Consider the following 12648-nt stretch of genomic DNA (forward strand, 5'->3'; position numbering starts at 1 on the left):
AGGAGCTGTCCGTGGTGTCTCCTGCCCGGGGACTTGCGCCTTGGGGGGTCTCTCGCTCCGGCTGTCAGGCTGGCTGGGGCTCCCGGGCACTCCGAGGCGCACAGCGCAGCATGGCCCCTGGTCTTGGCCCTTCCCGCCCCCCAGGGTCAGACTCCAGCGGCCGCCCCGCTCCCTGCCTCCGGACTCTGGGGAACAGCAGCCAGGCGGCGGCAGGAGCTCGCAGCGATCCCACCCCCAGGACGGCTCCTCCTTCCCTCGGTGTCTGTCTGGGGAATCGCAGGAGCCGCTGTGATCTTCCCCTCCCCTGCGCTTCCCGCCCAGCTCCTCCTGCTGACCCCCACCCACTGCTAATCCCCAGGGCCAGGAAGGGGTTAAACTCCGCCGAGGCTCCTGGCTGCCTGGGGACCTGGCTAGAGTCACTGGACTCCGGGCATGCAGCAGCAGGGCTGGCAGAAGGGCCCCAGGCAGTTCCTGGCAGGAGCTGTGGGGAGGGGAGATGCCCCAGTGACTAGCAGGGGCCAAGGGTGTGTTGGAAGCGCACAGTGGCAAGCGTATCTGTGTGCCTCTGACACTAGAGTCCATGCCCTGCAGGGCTGTTGCCTGGGAGCCAACGCTGGCCCTACCCCAGTGGTTTTGTGGCCCTTTCCCTGCTTGCTAGCCGGCCCTGATCTCTGCAAATGGCCCAAGTCGATTCCTGCCTATAACCACAACCCTTCCACTGTACACTGTTGGTGGTATGTGACTGGTCACTGAAGTCACATGGTATTGTGGGTTACAGACGTCAGGGCCTTGCAGAGCCGTGTCCCATTGAAGGAGGAATCAGTGATGGGGAGTTGGGGTCTTTTCTTGATGTCGTCTAGATACACAGTCCTAGAACAGAGCAAGTCACAAACGGCACCAGCAAACCCCCCTGCCAGGAACCTCAGCCCAACACCAATGCCTGGTTCCCAAGAAACAACTCTGCCCCAAGAATTTGCTCTGGCTAGAGTGATTACAGCAGAGAGCTAACTCCCTTGCTGTTTGCCACAGCTCCCCAAAAGAAATCACATCACAAAACTCACAACAACACAACCTTTCATCCAAGATTGTGCACTGCTCCCACACCGAGACGAAGGCTATTTGTACGGGTGCCATCTGGTGGCTGCTGCCCTCAGAGTGGTGTCCATGTTCCCTGTCTCAAACGTAGAGCTTCTATAACAGAATAAAGACACGTGGGACTAGTGGTAATTATGATAGTGATTCTTTGTGTTACGGCAGCACCCAGAGGCCTCCCTCCGGACCAGGCCCCGATGTGCTGGGTGCTGCACACCCAGAGGAGCACGTGGCCTATTCTAGTTTGGGTGTGATTGCAGGAGCTCCTTCCTCTAACCCGAATGTGACTAGACCCCTGCTTGCGAAGGAGATACGGCCAAACTGAGCAGCTGTTCGGGACTTGCCCATAAAACCGGTTTGCAACATTGAACCAGCTGTAACCCCGGATCACGTGCGGTATGTGAGTAATTACACAAGAGACGTTTGGTCTGCTGGCCATTGGATGCTCTCCCTAGCTTGTTCATGTCACGCTGCCCGCAGTGACTTAAGAGCGAGTCCCATGGCAGGGCAGACTGTTTGGAAGCCCAAAATGGATGTGAGTTGTGTACTTAGATTTCACCAACTAATGATCTAGTGTAAACTCCTCAGGCACTATAACAGCCTGAGCAGGTAGTCACAGACAGTCCCCTTGGAAACTCCGGTCTATCTCACAACCAAAGTGAGTTTACCTTTGTGAGAGATGGTCAGGTTATTCCCAGTCCCAAAGGATCAGTCACTTACCCCACCAGAGACAACGCTTGTAGCCAGTCCTATAATAAACTATCTAAAGATTTATTAAGTAGGAAAAGGAAACGAGAGTTATTGACAAGGTTAATGCAGGTAAAGGCACACACACAAATGAGTTACAATCTTAGTTCAAAAATAATAACAGTGGCGTCTCTACTCAGCAAGCTCTATATGACTTTTCGGGCTAACCCAGGCTGAGCAGCTGGGGATCTCTTGCGTATGCCTAGAGACCTCGTCCCCCAGAGTCCAAGCAGCAGCGAGACATAGTTCCTTCTTGTGAGGGGTTTTTATCGCCCTCCTCCCTTGTGCTCTGAGCTGCAAGATCAGCTGATGGAAGAAATCCACTTGCATGACTGATCTTCAAGGTGGGGGAGGGCAAATATCTTTTGTCCTCTTTATCCTCCCAAACTGTCCATCTGACCTCGAGGGTCCTTTCCCGTGGGGCAGGATGTAGCGCCATTTGTTGCAGATTAGCATGTCACACTAGTTAATGTCTCTCTCCTGTCTGGTGACTTAGATTTTCACAGTACAACAGCTGGAATGTTACCTTACCGTATGGGAGACAGCTGTTATAAGTGAGATTAACGCGGGAAGCAACTCACAAGCATTCAATAAAGTCTAAACACTAAACACATTCTTATACCTATGTTAACAATACTAACACCCAGGTGAGCCAGACTGGCTCCAGCTATTTATAAGTCAGGGCTCCCCGGAGGCACGGGGACCTTGGCATGAGCTGGCATCTGGTCTGCCAGTGTCACAGTTTATATGACACATTATGTCCACACACACAAAAGTGCTCCCCACACTACCCAGGACTAACAACCACCCTTTGCATCAGACTTTCTTTAAAGAAGGCAAAGCACCCTGTGCTCTTCTATTGTCCCAGTCTCCGCCCCCAGATGGAGGCGGAGTGGCACCACGAAGTGTATCCTAGAGATGTGGGGCTGGAAGGAATCTCGAGAGATCAAGTCCAGCCCCTGCGCTGCAGCAGGGCCTAGTAAATCTCGTAGGGGTTTGTCCAGCCTGGTCTTAAAAACCTCCATGATGGGGATTCCACAACCTCCCTTGGCGCCTGTTCCAGAGCGTTGCTATCCTGAGAGTTAGAACGGTTTTCCTAATACCTGCCCGAAATCTCCCTTGGTGCAGATTACGCTGATTATCACTTGTCTGTCAGGGGACATGGAGAACAATTGATCCCCGTTCTCTTTAGAACAGCTCTTAGATTCAAAGACTGTTATCAGGTGCCCCCATGGGCAGTGGGTGAACCCCTGCTTTGGGGAGGCTAGCCTGCTGGCCCTGCCCCAAGGCCCCACCCCCCACCCCAACGCCCCAACCCCCTATAAAAGGAAAAGCCCTGATCCCCCCCCCATCCCAGAGGGGCCCTGGCCCGCCCGCCCCAACCACATCAGGCTGAGCCCCCTGACCCACCCCAGCACCAGACTGAGCCTCCGCTCCCACCACCGAGCGCCGGGCCTGCCCCAGCACCAGACCAAGCCACCGGTCCCCACAAGCACCGGGCCGGCCCCAGCGCCGGGCAGAGCCGCTGGCCCCCTCCCCCCCCGGCCCTGATGCCCCCCCGCCAGAGTCGGGCCGGGCCAAGCCGAGCCACCAGCAGCCTCCCCGAGCGCCAGATCCTCCCGCCCCTGAAGGCCCCGCCCCGAGCCACCAGCCCCAGCAGCGTCTGGACAAGCCTCCTCAGTCTGCCGGCCGCTGGCTTTCCGCGTCACTCCACACTCCCCCGTCCCAAGGAGGAGGGACGTGGAGAGAAGCCGGGACCTTCGGGGTGGGGGATGGAGTGGAAGAGGCGGTGGGGGTCTCAGGAGGGGGAGGACACCGTGGTCCAGTTGTCCAGCGGTGGGTCAACAGCAATGCCAGGGAAGGCAAAGCCTATTATACCCGCCACCCATGGGTGCCCCCCATCTTTTCTCAAGATTGACTGTGCCCAATTTTTTGAACCTTTCCTTGTGGGTCAGGTTTTCTAAACTTTGCATCGTTTTTGGGGGTCTGCAGGGTACTCTCGCCAGTTTGCCCACATCTTTCTTTAAGTGTGCTGCCCAGAACTGCCTCCAGCTGAGGCCTCCAATGCCAAGTAGGGGAAAACCTCCAAAAGCAGTACAGAAAATGGGGTGTTCAAAGGCTAAAACAAAGGGAATGTGATTACATATTGGGCACTATGGACGAAGTGTTCACATCACATTGTCTCTATTGGCCCATATGACAGCCCAGAGCACCGAATTAGCAAGTCGCTTTTACCTGCCTGGACTCAAACTATAGTTTGGCGTCTTATTTACTGCATGCAAAGCAGGCCAAAGCAATATGCGAATAGCACGGGCCAGGAGAGCTGGGGAGAAGTTGCACGGCCTGTTCCACCTGACTGTAGATACCAAAAACATTTCTAGAAATCTAGCAGGGAAACATGTCAAATGTATCCCTTACTTGAGCCTAATCCTTGGGAACCAGTATCTGAGAAACGCTCACAAAGCAGGTCTCCCAGCCTTTCCACGCGCAGAGCTGTGTCAAACATCACCAAGCTGTGACTTTCGGTGACACTGCTGATGTCCTCCGGCTCAGGAGATCTCTTCTCGCTCACACATACGTACGCACAATGTCCATGCCAGCAGTGCACCCACTCCCAGCTACTTCCTTCACTGCATTTGCATTTGCCCTGGGAGCTTTTTTAAACAGGACTTCATAGCAGGATACACCAGCTGCAACAATAGCCCCTAGGCTGCCCCCCACAGCCATCCATAGGGAGTAGCCGTATTCAAAGCTTGGGAATCCTGGGATTTTTAGAGACACCTGTAAAACAAAAGCAAAATGCCAAAACAATTGAGTGTGAGCAATAGAAAATGTGTCACGTTTACTCCACTAGCTCCAGCATAAAGGTGGTGAATGACATCTACTGTTAAAGCTATCACAGGTGAAATGTCTGCAAAGGTAGAAAGCCCAGGTCCTGAGGTGGCTCAGATTTGCTGAGGGAGCATTTCACCGGTGTGGTGTTTTGTTGTCACACATGATATTTGTGAGGCTCCTCGTTCATCCAACTGGCTGAATTTGATGAACTCGCTGAGGGCCAAATTCTGTCCCCAGTTACACTCCCACAACCCTAGTTAGCTCGCTAAGGGGGCCGGGGCGTAAAGGAGAGTGGGGCGGGGCCCAAAGGAAATAGAAATGCATTGCATGGTGCTTGCCCTGTGTTTCATAGAGTGATCCTGGATTCCTAGGGCCTCTCCCAAAGAGTGGGGTCAGTAACGCTTCTCGGTCTGCCCTCTGTTCTGAGTAGGATGGGACCCGAATGGGATCTGTAGGAGCCTCGCAGACAGATCTCTCTCTGACAGCACCAAACCAAAACAGCTGTTAGTCAGAAACCAGCTCATTCATCAAAGCGACGGGCGGATCAGGGTTATGTGAAACCTTTCAAACGTGACCAATACACCATTATCCCTATGGCAACTCCAGCTCCTTGTGGCCCCTCAGATCCTGTGTCTGAATTGCTTTGTCTGGCTCCAAACTGAATTGGAAGCTCCCTGGGGCGGGGGCCGTGTCTCTTACGTATCTGGAAAGTGCCAGGTGACCGTGGGGGCTCAGTAAAAAACGAACAGTAGCTGCTGGTGACAGTACCTCGTACTGGTGCAGGGAGTAGACATACACGCAGTATCTTATGACACCAACAGAGGTTGAAATGCCTGAAACAAAGCAGAGAACTCTGTGATTCCCGCAGGCATGGGGTAGACCCCAGAAAGCAAAACCTCCCATCTGCTGCCATGGTTCACTGTGAGTTTGGGTAGGTCCTGATGTGTGCCAGGCCCCTGTGGAGATTTCAAAAGGGCAGAGGGTAAAAAGAAGAGAAACTCCCCAGCGGCCCTCAGATCTTGTCGTAAATGATCATTGAGAAATGTGTCTGGGGGTTTCAGCTTTTTCTTATGATGTTTGTAAGCAAGTGACATTCCACCTTGCTCCTAACATGGTTACACACACACACCTGCATGCACATCCAGACACACACAGCACAGCTTCCCCCTACACACAACACACACACACACACACACATATGCACATACAGACATGCATCGCATGGCACAACTTCCCCCTGAACACACACACTCACACACACGCTGCCTGGGGTTTCTTCATAACTCAACTTTAATAACAGCAAACATAAACGTCCTGTCCGCTCTTGCTCCCAAGCGTGGCTAGTCCCTGCAGGACCCCACTGTTCCTGACCCTGGTTCCCTCTGCCACAGAGAGAGAGAGGCTCAAACCTTCTTATGCCCAGGATTGGAGCTAATAGGACACACCTGGTCCAGCTGCCAGGCTAAGTCAGTAGAAGATCCCTGCATCTCCGTGAAGGGCCCTATAACCTTCCATTCTGCTGTGTGTTGGGGCTATAGCCATCCCGGGCTTGGTTTGTTTAATAAGATCGTGGTGTTTGAGATTTGCTTTTATAGCTGGATGGGGAGAGCTGAGGGGATGGGTAGCAGCATGTCACCTAGTCACCCCATGAGTAGCATGAAATCCCAGTTCAGAAAAGGGGAGCTCCCATCTTCAGCAACCACAGAACTCTGGACTGGGCACGTTGCCCCATCCCAGGAGACTATGCCAAAGGGACTCTCAAGAATGATCCCAGGGGTCTTAACTGAGCATTTTCAAGGAGTCTCCAGCGGAGCTGGCTGGAATTTTTTCCATGAACGTTTTTTTAATCAAGCAAGGGGGTTTGGGCCAAAGCAACTGTTTTGTTTGTTGTTGTTGTTGTTGTTGTTGTTTTGCAAATATCCATATACATCATTTTCAAATATTTTGATTTTGATTTTAAAATTTGTTTTGTTTTGTTTGTGGAAACTGAAAAGGGAAAGTTTTTGTTTTTTCATTAAAACCCAACATTTTTCATAAAAAACTTTTTCATGGGGAAAAAAAACAAATCATTTCCTGACCATCCCTAATGCCCACATGGCCAGGTGCATGGGCATTCATGCACACGTGTGAGTGCATTTGCATGTGTGTGTGGTCTGCCCCAGCTGACTGACCTCGCACGCCCTTTCAGGCTCCCAGACAGCTTCAGGACTTGGGATGGCCTCTCCTAGAGGGAGTTCGTTTGTTTTAACAGCTCTTATTTTAGAGTTTGGGGGAGAACGTACCTACGAGGAAGAAGAGTCCGGCAGCCAGGCAGAGCCAGTGTTGTTTAGCCAGAGGTTCCTGACAGCAGCTGAAATATTTAAATCCCAACAACAGGCAGAGAAATGCACCAGCACTAGCAATGCTGGAAGTGATCAGCAGCGTCCGTGTGAGAATGATTGCAGCTTTTAAAAAGAAGCAAACAAACCATGAGCAGGAGAGTGCTAGAGAGTGAGCCCAGAGACATGGAGCTAGTGGGTGCGGTCCTGGATTTAGGGCTGTACCCGTGGAGGACGGACGGTGCAAGGGGCTGGTAACGGGCTATGATGCTGGTCACCAGTTTGACCCCATTGCAGATCAGTGGTGACTGCTGGGCATGATCCTCTGATGGAAGCTGATGGCAATTTTTTGGACATTGTTTCAATTTGGGGGGAAGGGGATGCCAACATTCTGAATTTTTCTGATGAGCTGTAGAGCTGGGGACAGACAGTGTGTGGGCCGTAGGGCTGAAGGATTTAAACAGGGGGACAAGGAGTTGTGCAGGAGTTGTGCAGCTGGAAGGCTTTAATATGCGTTATCAATGGAGTTTGGCACAGTACATATGAGCCAGGAGCACAGAGACGTAGTCAAGGCCTCGCTCTGCCTTCGCACTTACACATCTCCTGCTGGAGCCATTGGGAGCTGCCACTACACATGTGGTTACACCAACTGCTCAGGTGTAACCATTAAAGAGACCCTGCTAGGCTGGCAGCCTCATCAGTGGCCTTCTGCTTCCTGCCTTCTGAGTACAAAGTCCATGTCATTCTGCGTATGCTCCCTCCCCTCCGCGTTCAGTGCTTGCGTCTATCTCGCAGTGCCACCTAGCCCTAGAAAGGGTGATTCGCCTGCTCTGAACAGGCAGCTGGATGCTGCACCCTCCCCTCCCGCCTCTCTCCCGAGCCCTGTGTCCCGGGGAAGATCGTGCCCCTCCAAAGGAAAATGACCAGGAGCTTTCAGGAGTGGGACCGTGGGCTGGCTGAAGGGAAGGGCCCCATGTCAAGAGACTCTGGAAAGCCCCATTTTGCAGGGAGTTTCCCTGACTCTAGAATGAAGTTTTATTTGTAGAACTTCATCTCCTGCAGCACTCTGATCTGATTGAAAGTCAGCCCCAAAGCGCAGAGGGTAGGAACACAAGAAGAGCAGGCTGGCTCAGCCCCAAGGCCGCTCTAGGCCAGTATCTGGGTTCCGACAGTGCCAGCTGCCAGAACCATGCAGTAGTGGGTGTGAGATAATCTGTCCCACAGGAAGGGCTCATCCTATCCCTGGTAGTTAGTGAGGGGTCTAAGTCCTTGGGCAGGGGGGTTGATCTCCCTTTCAAATACCAATTGTTGTGTTCTGATACATCAGCCTCAGGGGGAAACTGCAGCTCCCCACTGCGCCTCGCTCTTTGTTACCTGGATGTGGATTCAGGTAGGAGCTGAAAACATCACAGGTCCAGATCTTCACAAACTTGTCCCAGACACATTCTCTCCAGAGGCCACGACACCGGGTGCTCAGAACAACTGAGCCTTTGCTGTTAATCTGAGAGGGGAGAAGGCGCAAGTCATGGGGCGTTGTATCCTGCTGTACAGTACAGCCACCTGGGGCATGGCTCAGCATCAGGGTTTGCTCTCACCAGGAGAGAGAAAGAGAGTGTAACCCCATTTCCCCCATCCCCTGGACTATTCCGTCCCGTTATACGAGACACCCTGCTTTTAGCCTAACCCTCTCCTCTACCATCCTCAGACCCTGGCCTCCCCAAGGGCCTGCTCTCGCACCTGTATGGGCGTTAGATGCCACGCTCTCTGGAAAGCATCAGGCCCCATTTGCCAACAAAACTCTTCAGCTCTGGTCGGTAGCAGCGTTTGACTGGTCATTATAATTTGCTCCCGTGGGGCCCAGAGTTCGATGCTCAGCACCACCAACTGGGGCCAGATTTTCCGCAGAGCTCAGTACCCAGTGTGCAGTGCTCGATCAAGGACTCAGGCTGGAGTGATTCCAGGGCAGCAAAGCCTCATTTCTCCAGCTTCACCACCCTAGTTCTGCTCTGAATGCGCTGTCTGGGGCACGCCGGTGAATTACACCAAACCAGAGTCTGCGTAAATTCCCAACAAGCCCCATTTTTTAGGGGAGCGAGGGAAGTGCTCAGATGCCATGGTGATGGGCCCTGCATAAGAACCTGGCTAGACTAGAATTTACAGCTCCTCTTTGATGTCTGTGGCATGTTTGTCAGAGCAGATGCTGGGGGGTTTCATGCTGCTCTGAGCATTTCCTAGACATGACGACCCAGGGCAGATAGGAGAGTTGGATGCTGCATTGCCCCGTGTGAGTGCACTCACCAGCCAGGGAGCCTGCCTCAGCATGGAGGTCTCCATAGCTCAGTTACCAAATGGGACAGAAAGGACACCAAAGTGTATATTACCTGCCAACAGTCTGTGCAGAGCGAGGTGATGGTGCTGGCCATGGCAAAGGCCCCACAAAGGATGGAGAAGATGGTCACTGCACTGCCCATGGGACATGAGAGAGGGACGGCAGGGCTGCAGAGGCAATCCCCCACTCACAGCCTGGTTGTGGAGCTGCTGAAGGTGATTCTGATCCTGCCCAGGCCTGGCAGCACCTGGCGTGGCTTTGCAGAGAGCAGAGCCCAGCGGCTAGGTGTGACCTCGGAGTCCCTCCATGGAAGCCTGCAGGCCTTTGCTGAGCATCTCTCCGTTCTGAGCTGGCCTTGGAGACCCCTTTGCCATTCGCTCGGGAGCAGGATGTTCTCCCTCGCAGGCACAACCAGCTCCAAGGCAGCCGTGAGCCGCGGAGGAGCTAACTCTGGAGCAGCCCCTTGCACTGAGGAAATGTCATGTGGAACAAATGAGGCAGGCCAGAGCGCGGGGCCCCGCTGGTTAAATCTCACTCCAGGAGCCCCTGACATTAAATCTCCAGGCTGAAGAGCATCAGATGATCATTATTACGTCACTCCGTTTCCTTCTAAAGCTCAGAACCGGACCCTTTCATTGCCGAGCTGGCCTGCCCTTTCCAGCTGGGGACGGGGAAATGGAGGCTTTTCCCATGCTGTCGCCCCTGGGTCTTGCCTCCATCATGTCTCTAATAAACCTTTGTTTGTATGTTTTAGAGGGACGTATTTGACCACACTCCCGGCTAGGCCAGCAGCACTTACATGGTCTGCTCAGAACAGGTCTATGATATGGCAGATCAGAACAGTCCCCTGAATCCCATCATGGTGAATCCCAGATGTAGCCATTAAATGCTTCCACCACAAGATGGTGCTAGCCACTAAACATCTGAAAACTCAGAACTACCCCACCAAGCCCGAGGCCACAGAGGAGAAGTGAGGGTGTCCCAGGGTGCCAGGGGATGTGACAGGTGCTCAGGACTTTTCCTTCTGGCTGCCCATCTCTGTGATAAACCTGGTGACCATTGTATAAATCTGGTAGAAATCAAAGCTCCATTTTCTCCATCCACAAGCATCACTGACCTTTCTGTGTAAATCCGCAGCCTCTCAAGCTCTGATACTGAGTGTTGTGAGTGTCATTCTCATGGTGGAAAGGCCCTTTCCTCTCAAGCTCACCTGTTCTCCCTCCAAACATGCAATAAAACTCTCTTGAAATCTATACAGAGGCAAAAGCAAAGGAGTAAACTTCAGGCATAAACGCACCCAGCGTGAACTCCCCAGCACCAGGTCACAGAAAGGCGTTAATGAGATTATTTTCCTACCCAAAGTATAGGTCAGCACATTGGACAATGTCACTGATTTCTATTGGTGTCACTTGGTTTTCTGACTATTCCTGCACATTCAGCATCCAGGAATGAATTCTCTTCTTTAGGGCAAGGTGTAAATCACCAGGTGGGGCTCTAAGGCGCATGCTTGCCAGTGGAAGTGGAGATTGCAGAGGCCAGACATGTGCTCCCCCTCCACCCACACACCAGTGCACAAGCCAGGCTGCAGCATTTTATTTAGTAAAGTCATCTTTGGTCCTCCAAAGACGGGAGGAGAGCAATCTCCAGCTAGCCTTTTCCTTCCTGCCAAGAGCCACCAAGGCCTCTCTCTCAGGATGGACACATCTGATCTGATCTTCTAAGCAACTGCTCTAAAATTAAAGCCTGGATGTGTGAGTAAGTAGCTGGCCCAAGATGGCCAAGGACTATTGTCAGGGGAACTGGCCTTCCTTTGTGCCCAGCCCCATGTGGGCCTGGAAATGATGGCACTGACTTGTCTCGGCCCAGCCCACAGACAAGGGAAGCTGAACTAATGCGGAACACATTTACCTCCTTAGTGGCATATGACATGAGAGTGAGAGATGCTTTGCCTTTACACTCAAGTGAGCTCCCAGCCAACCCACAGCCAAGGTCAATGCAAGGTCTGTGCCCCCGGGAAGGACCTAGGCCTTTCCAACAGGTGTAGGCCTTGCATGAATAATGAAAGAAAACAGATGTGAGGACACAGAGGTTAGCAATGGACAACGCCTAAACTCACAAGTGGCCTTGTAAATAACGTAGTTAGTAGATAAACAACTAGTAAGAAGGGTAATGTGTGATGAGCTTGCAGCTGCAGCTTTGCTTACTAGCATACTTTGCAGATCGTGGACAAGTTCATGATCTGTACAGGGATTGGTTACAAACACTGGTAGACCAATCATAAAGTATGATACGATGTGTTAACCAATAGTATTAAATGCAAGTGTATAGATAAGCTTATGAACGTTGGATGTGTGGTGTACCCTGTACCCATCCCCTGTGCTTCAGCCTGAACAACTCAAGTGTAGTTTGATTGAATGCCAATGAGGAAACCTCAGTGAGGAGCCGAGAGTTGAGCTGATGGATGCCAGAGAACTGGATGAAGTGTTCTCCCAGAACTGGACCAGGGTGTTCAGGATAAGATGAGTGGAAAATATCTCAGAGGCAAGCCCAACACCAGAGAGTTTAACTACAAAGGTGTAGGAAGGATTGTGTCATTTCATTCTTGAGTCTTCCCTTTTCTCGCTGGACCGACATTTCTCTGCATCCAACAGCAGAACCAGCCTAAGGGATGGCAGAGTCTCCTGGCTCCACAGAGGGTCTGACCACTGATAAAAAGCCACAGAAGAGAAAAGGGTGGAGAACTCTACCACTGCTGGGACATGCTGGGTACCGAGCCAACGTCTGTCCAAGCTGCCAGGGAGGGGACCCTTGGAAATGCATAGGACTTCGCACTTACAGTAGATGGAACTTACTTGACATTACAGATGTTGCCAGAGGTCCCTGGGGTAGGTTTGCAGGAATCTCTCTATACAACAGGGATGAACACGGTATAAATTCCTAGGCAGAGAGACACGCTATCTCCACTTCAGGGGTGGAGAGGCCACAAAGAAAGTCAGGGCCAGAACTGGGGCTTCAGTTTAGCACTCCCAGCTGCCAAGGCCTGCCGTGCCCACTACAGCGCTGCCCTAGTAACCCTCCAGGGCAGGTTCAAATGTGGCACTGGCAGCAGGCAGCAGGCTTTCTCCTGCCCTGGGTTCCCACCCAGGCCTTTCCCAAGCGCGGTTAGAAGAGAGGTGTGGGAAGTAAGGGGCTTTATACTTAATCCGGATAGATGGGGTGTGTGGGGATGGATAGATTCTGCTCCAGTCTATCTATCTGTCTATCCATCCCCACACACCCCATCTATCTATCTATCTATCTATCTATCTATCTATCTATCTATCTATC

The sequence above is a fragment of the Terrapene carolina genome, unplaced genomic scaffold (assembly GCF_002925995.2).
Source record: "Terrapene carolina triunguis isolate 2854851 unplaced genomic scaffold, T_m_triunguis-2.0 Scaffold714, whole genome shotgun sequence".
Classification (NCBI taxonomy): Eukaryota; Metazoa; Chordata; order Testudines; family Emydidae; genus Terrapene; species Terrapene triunguis.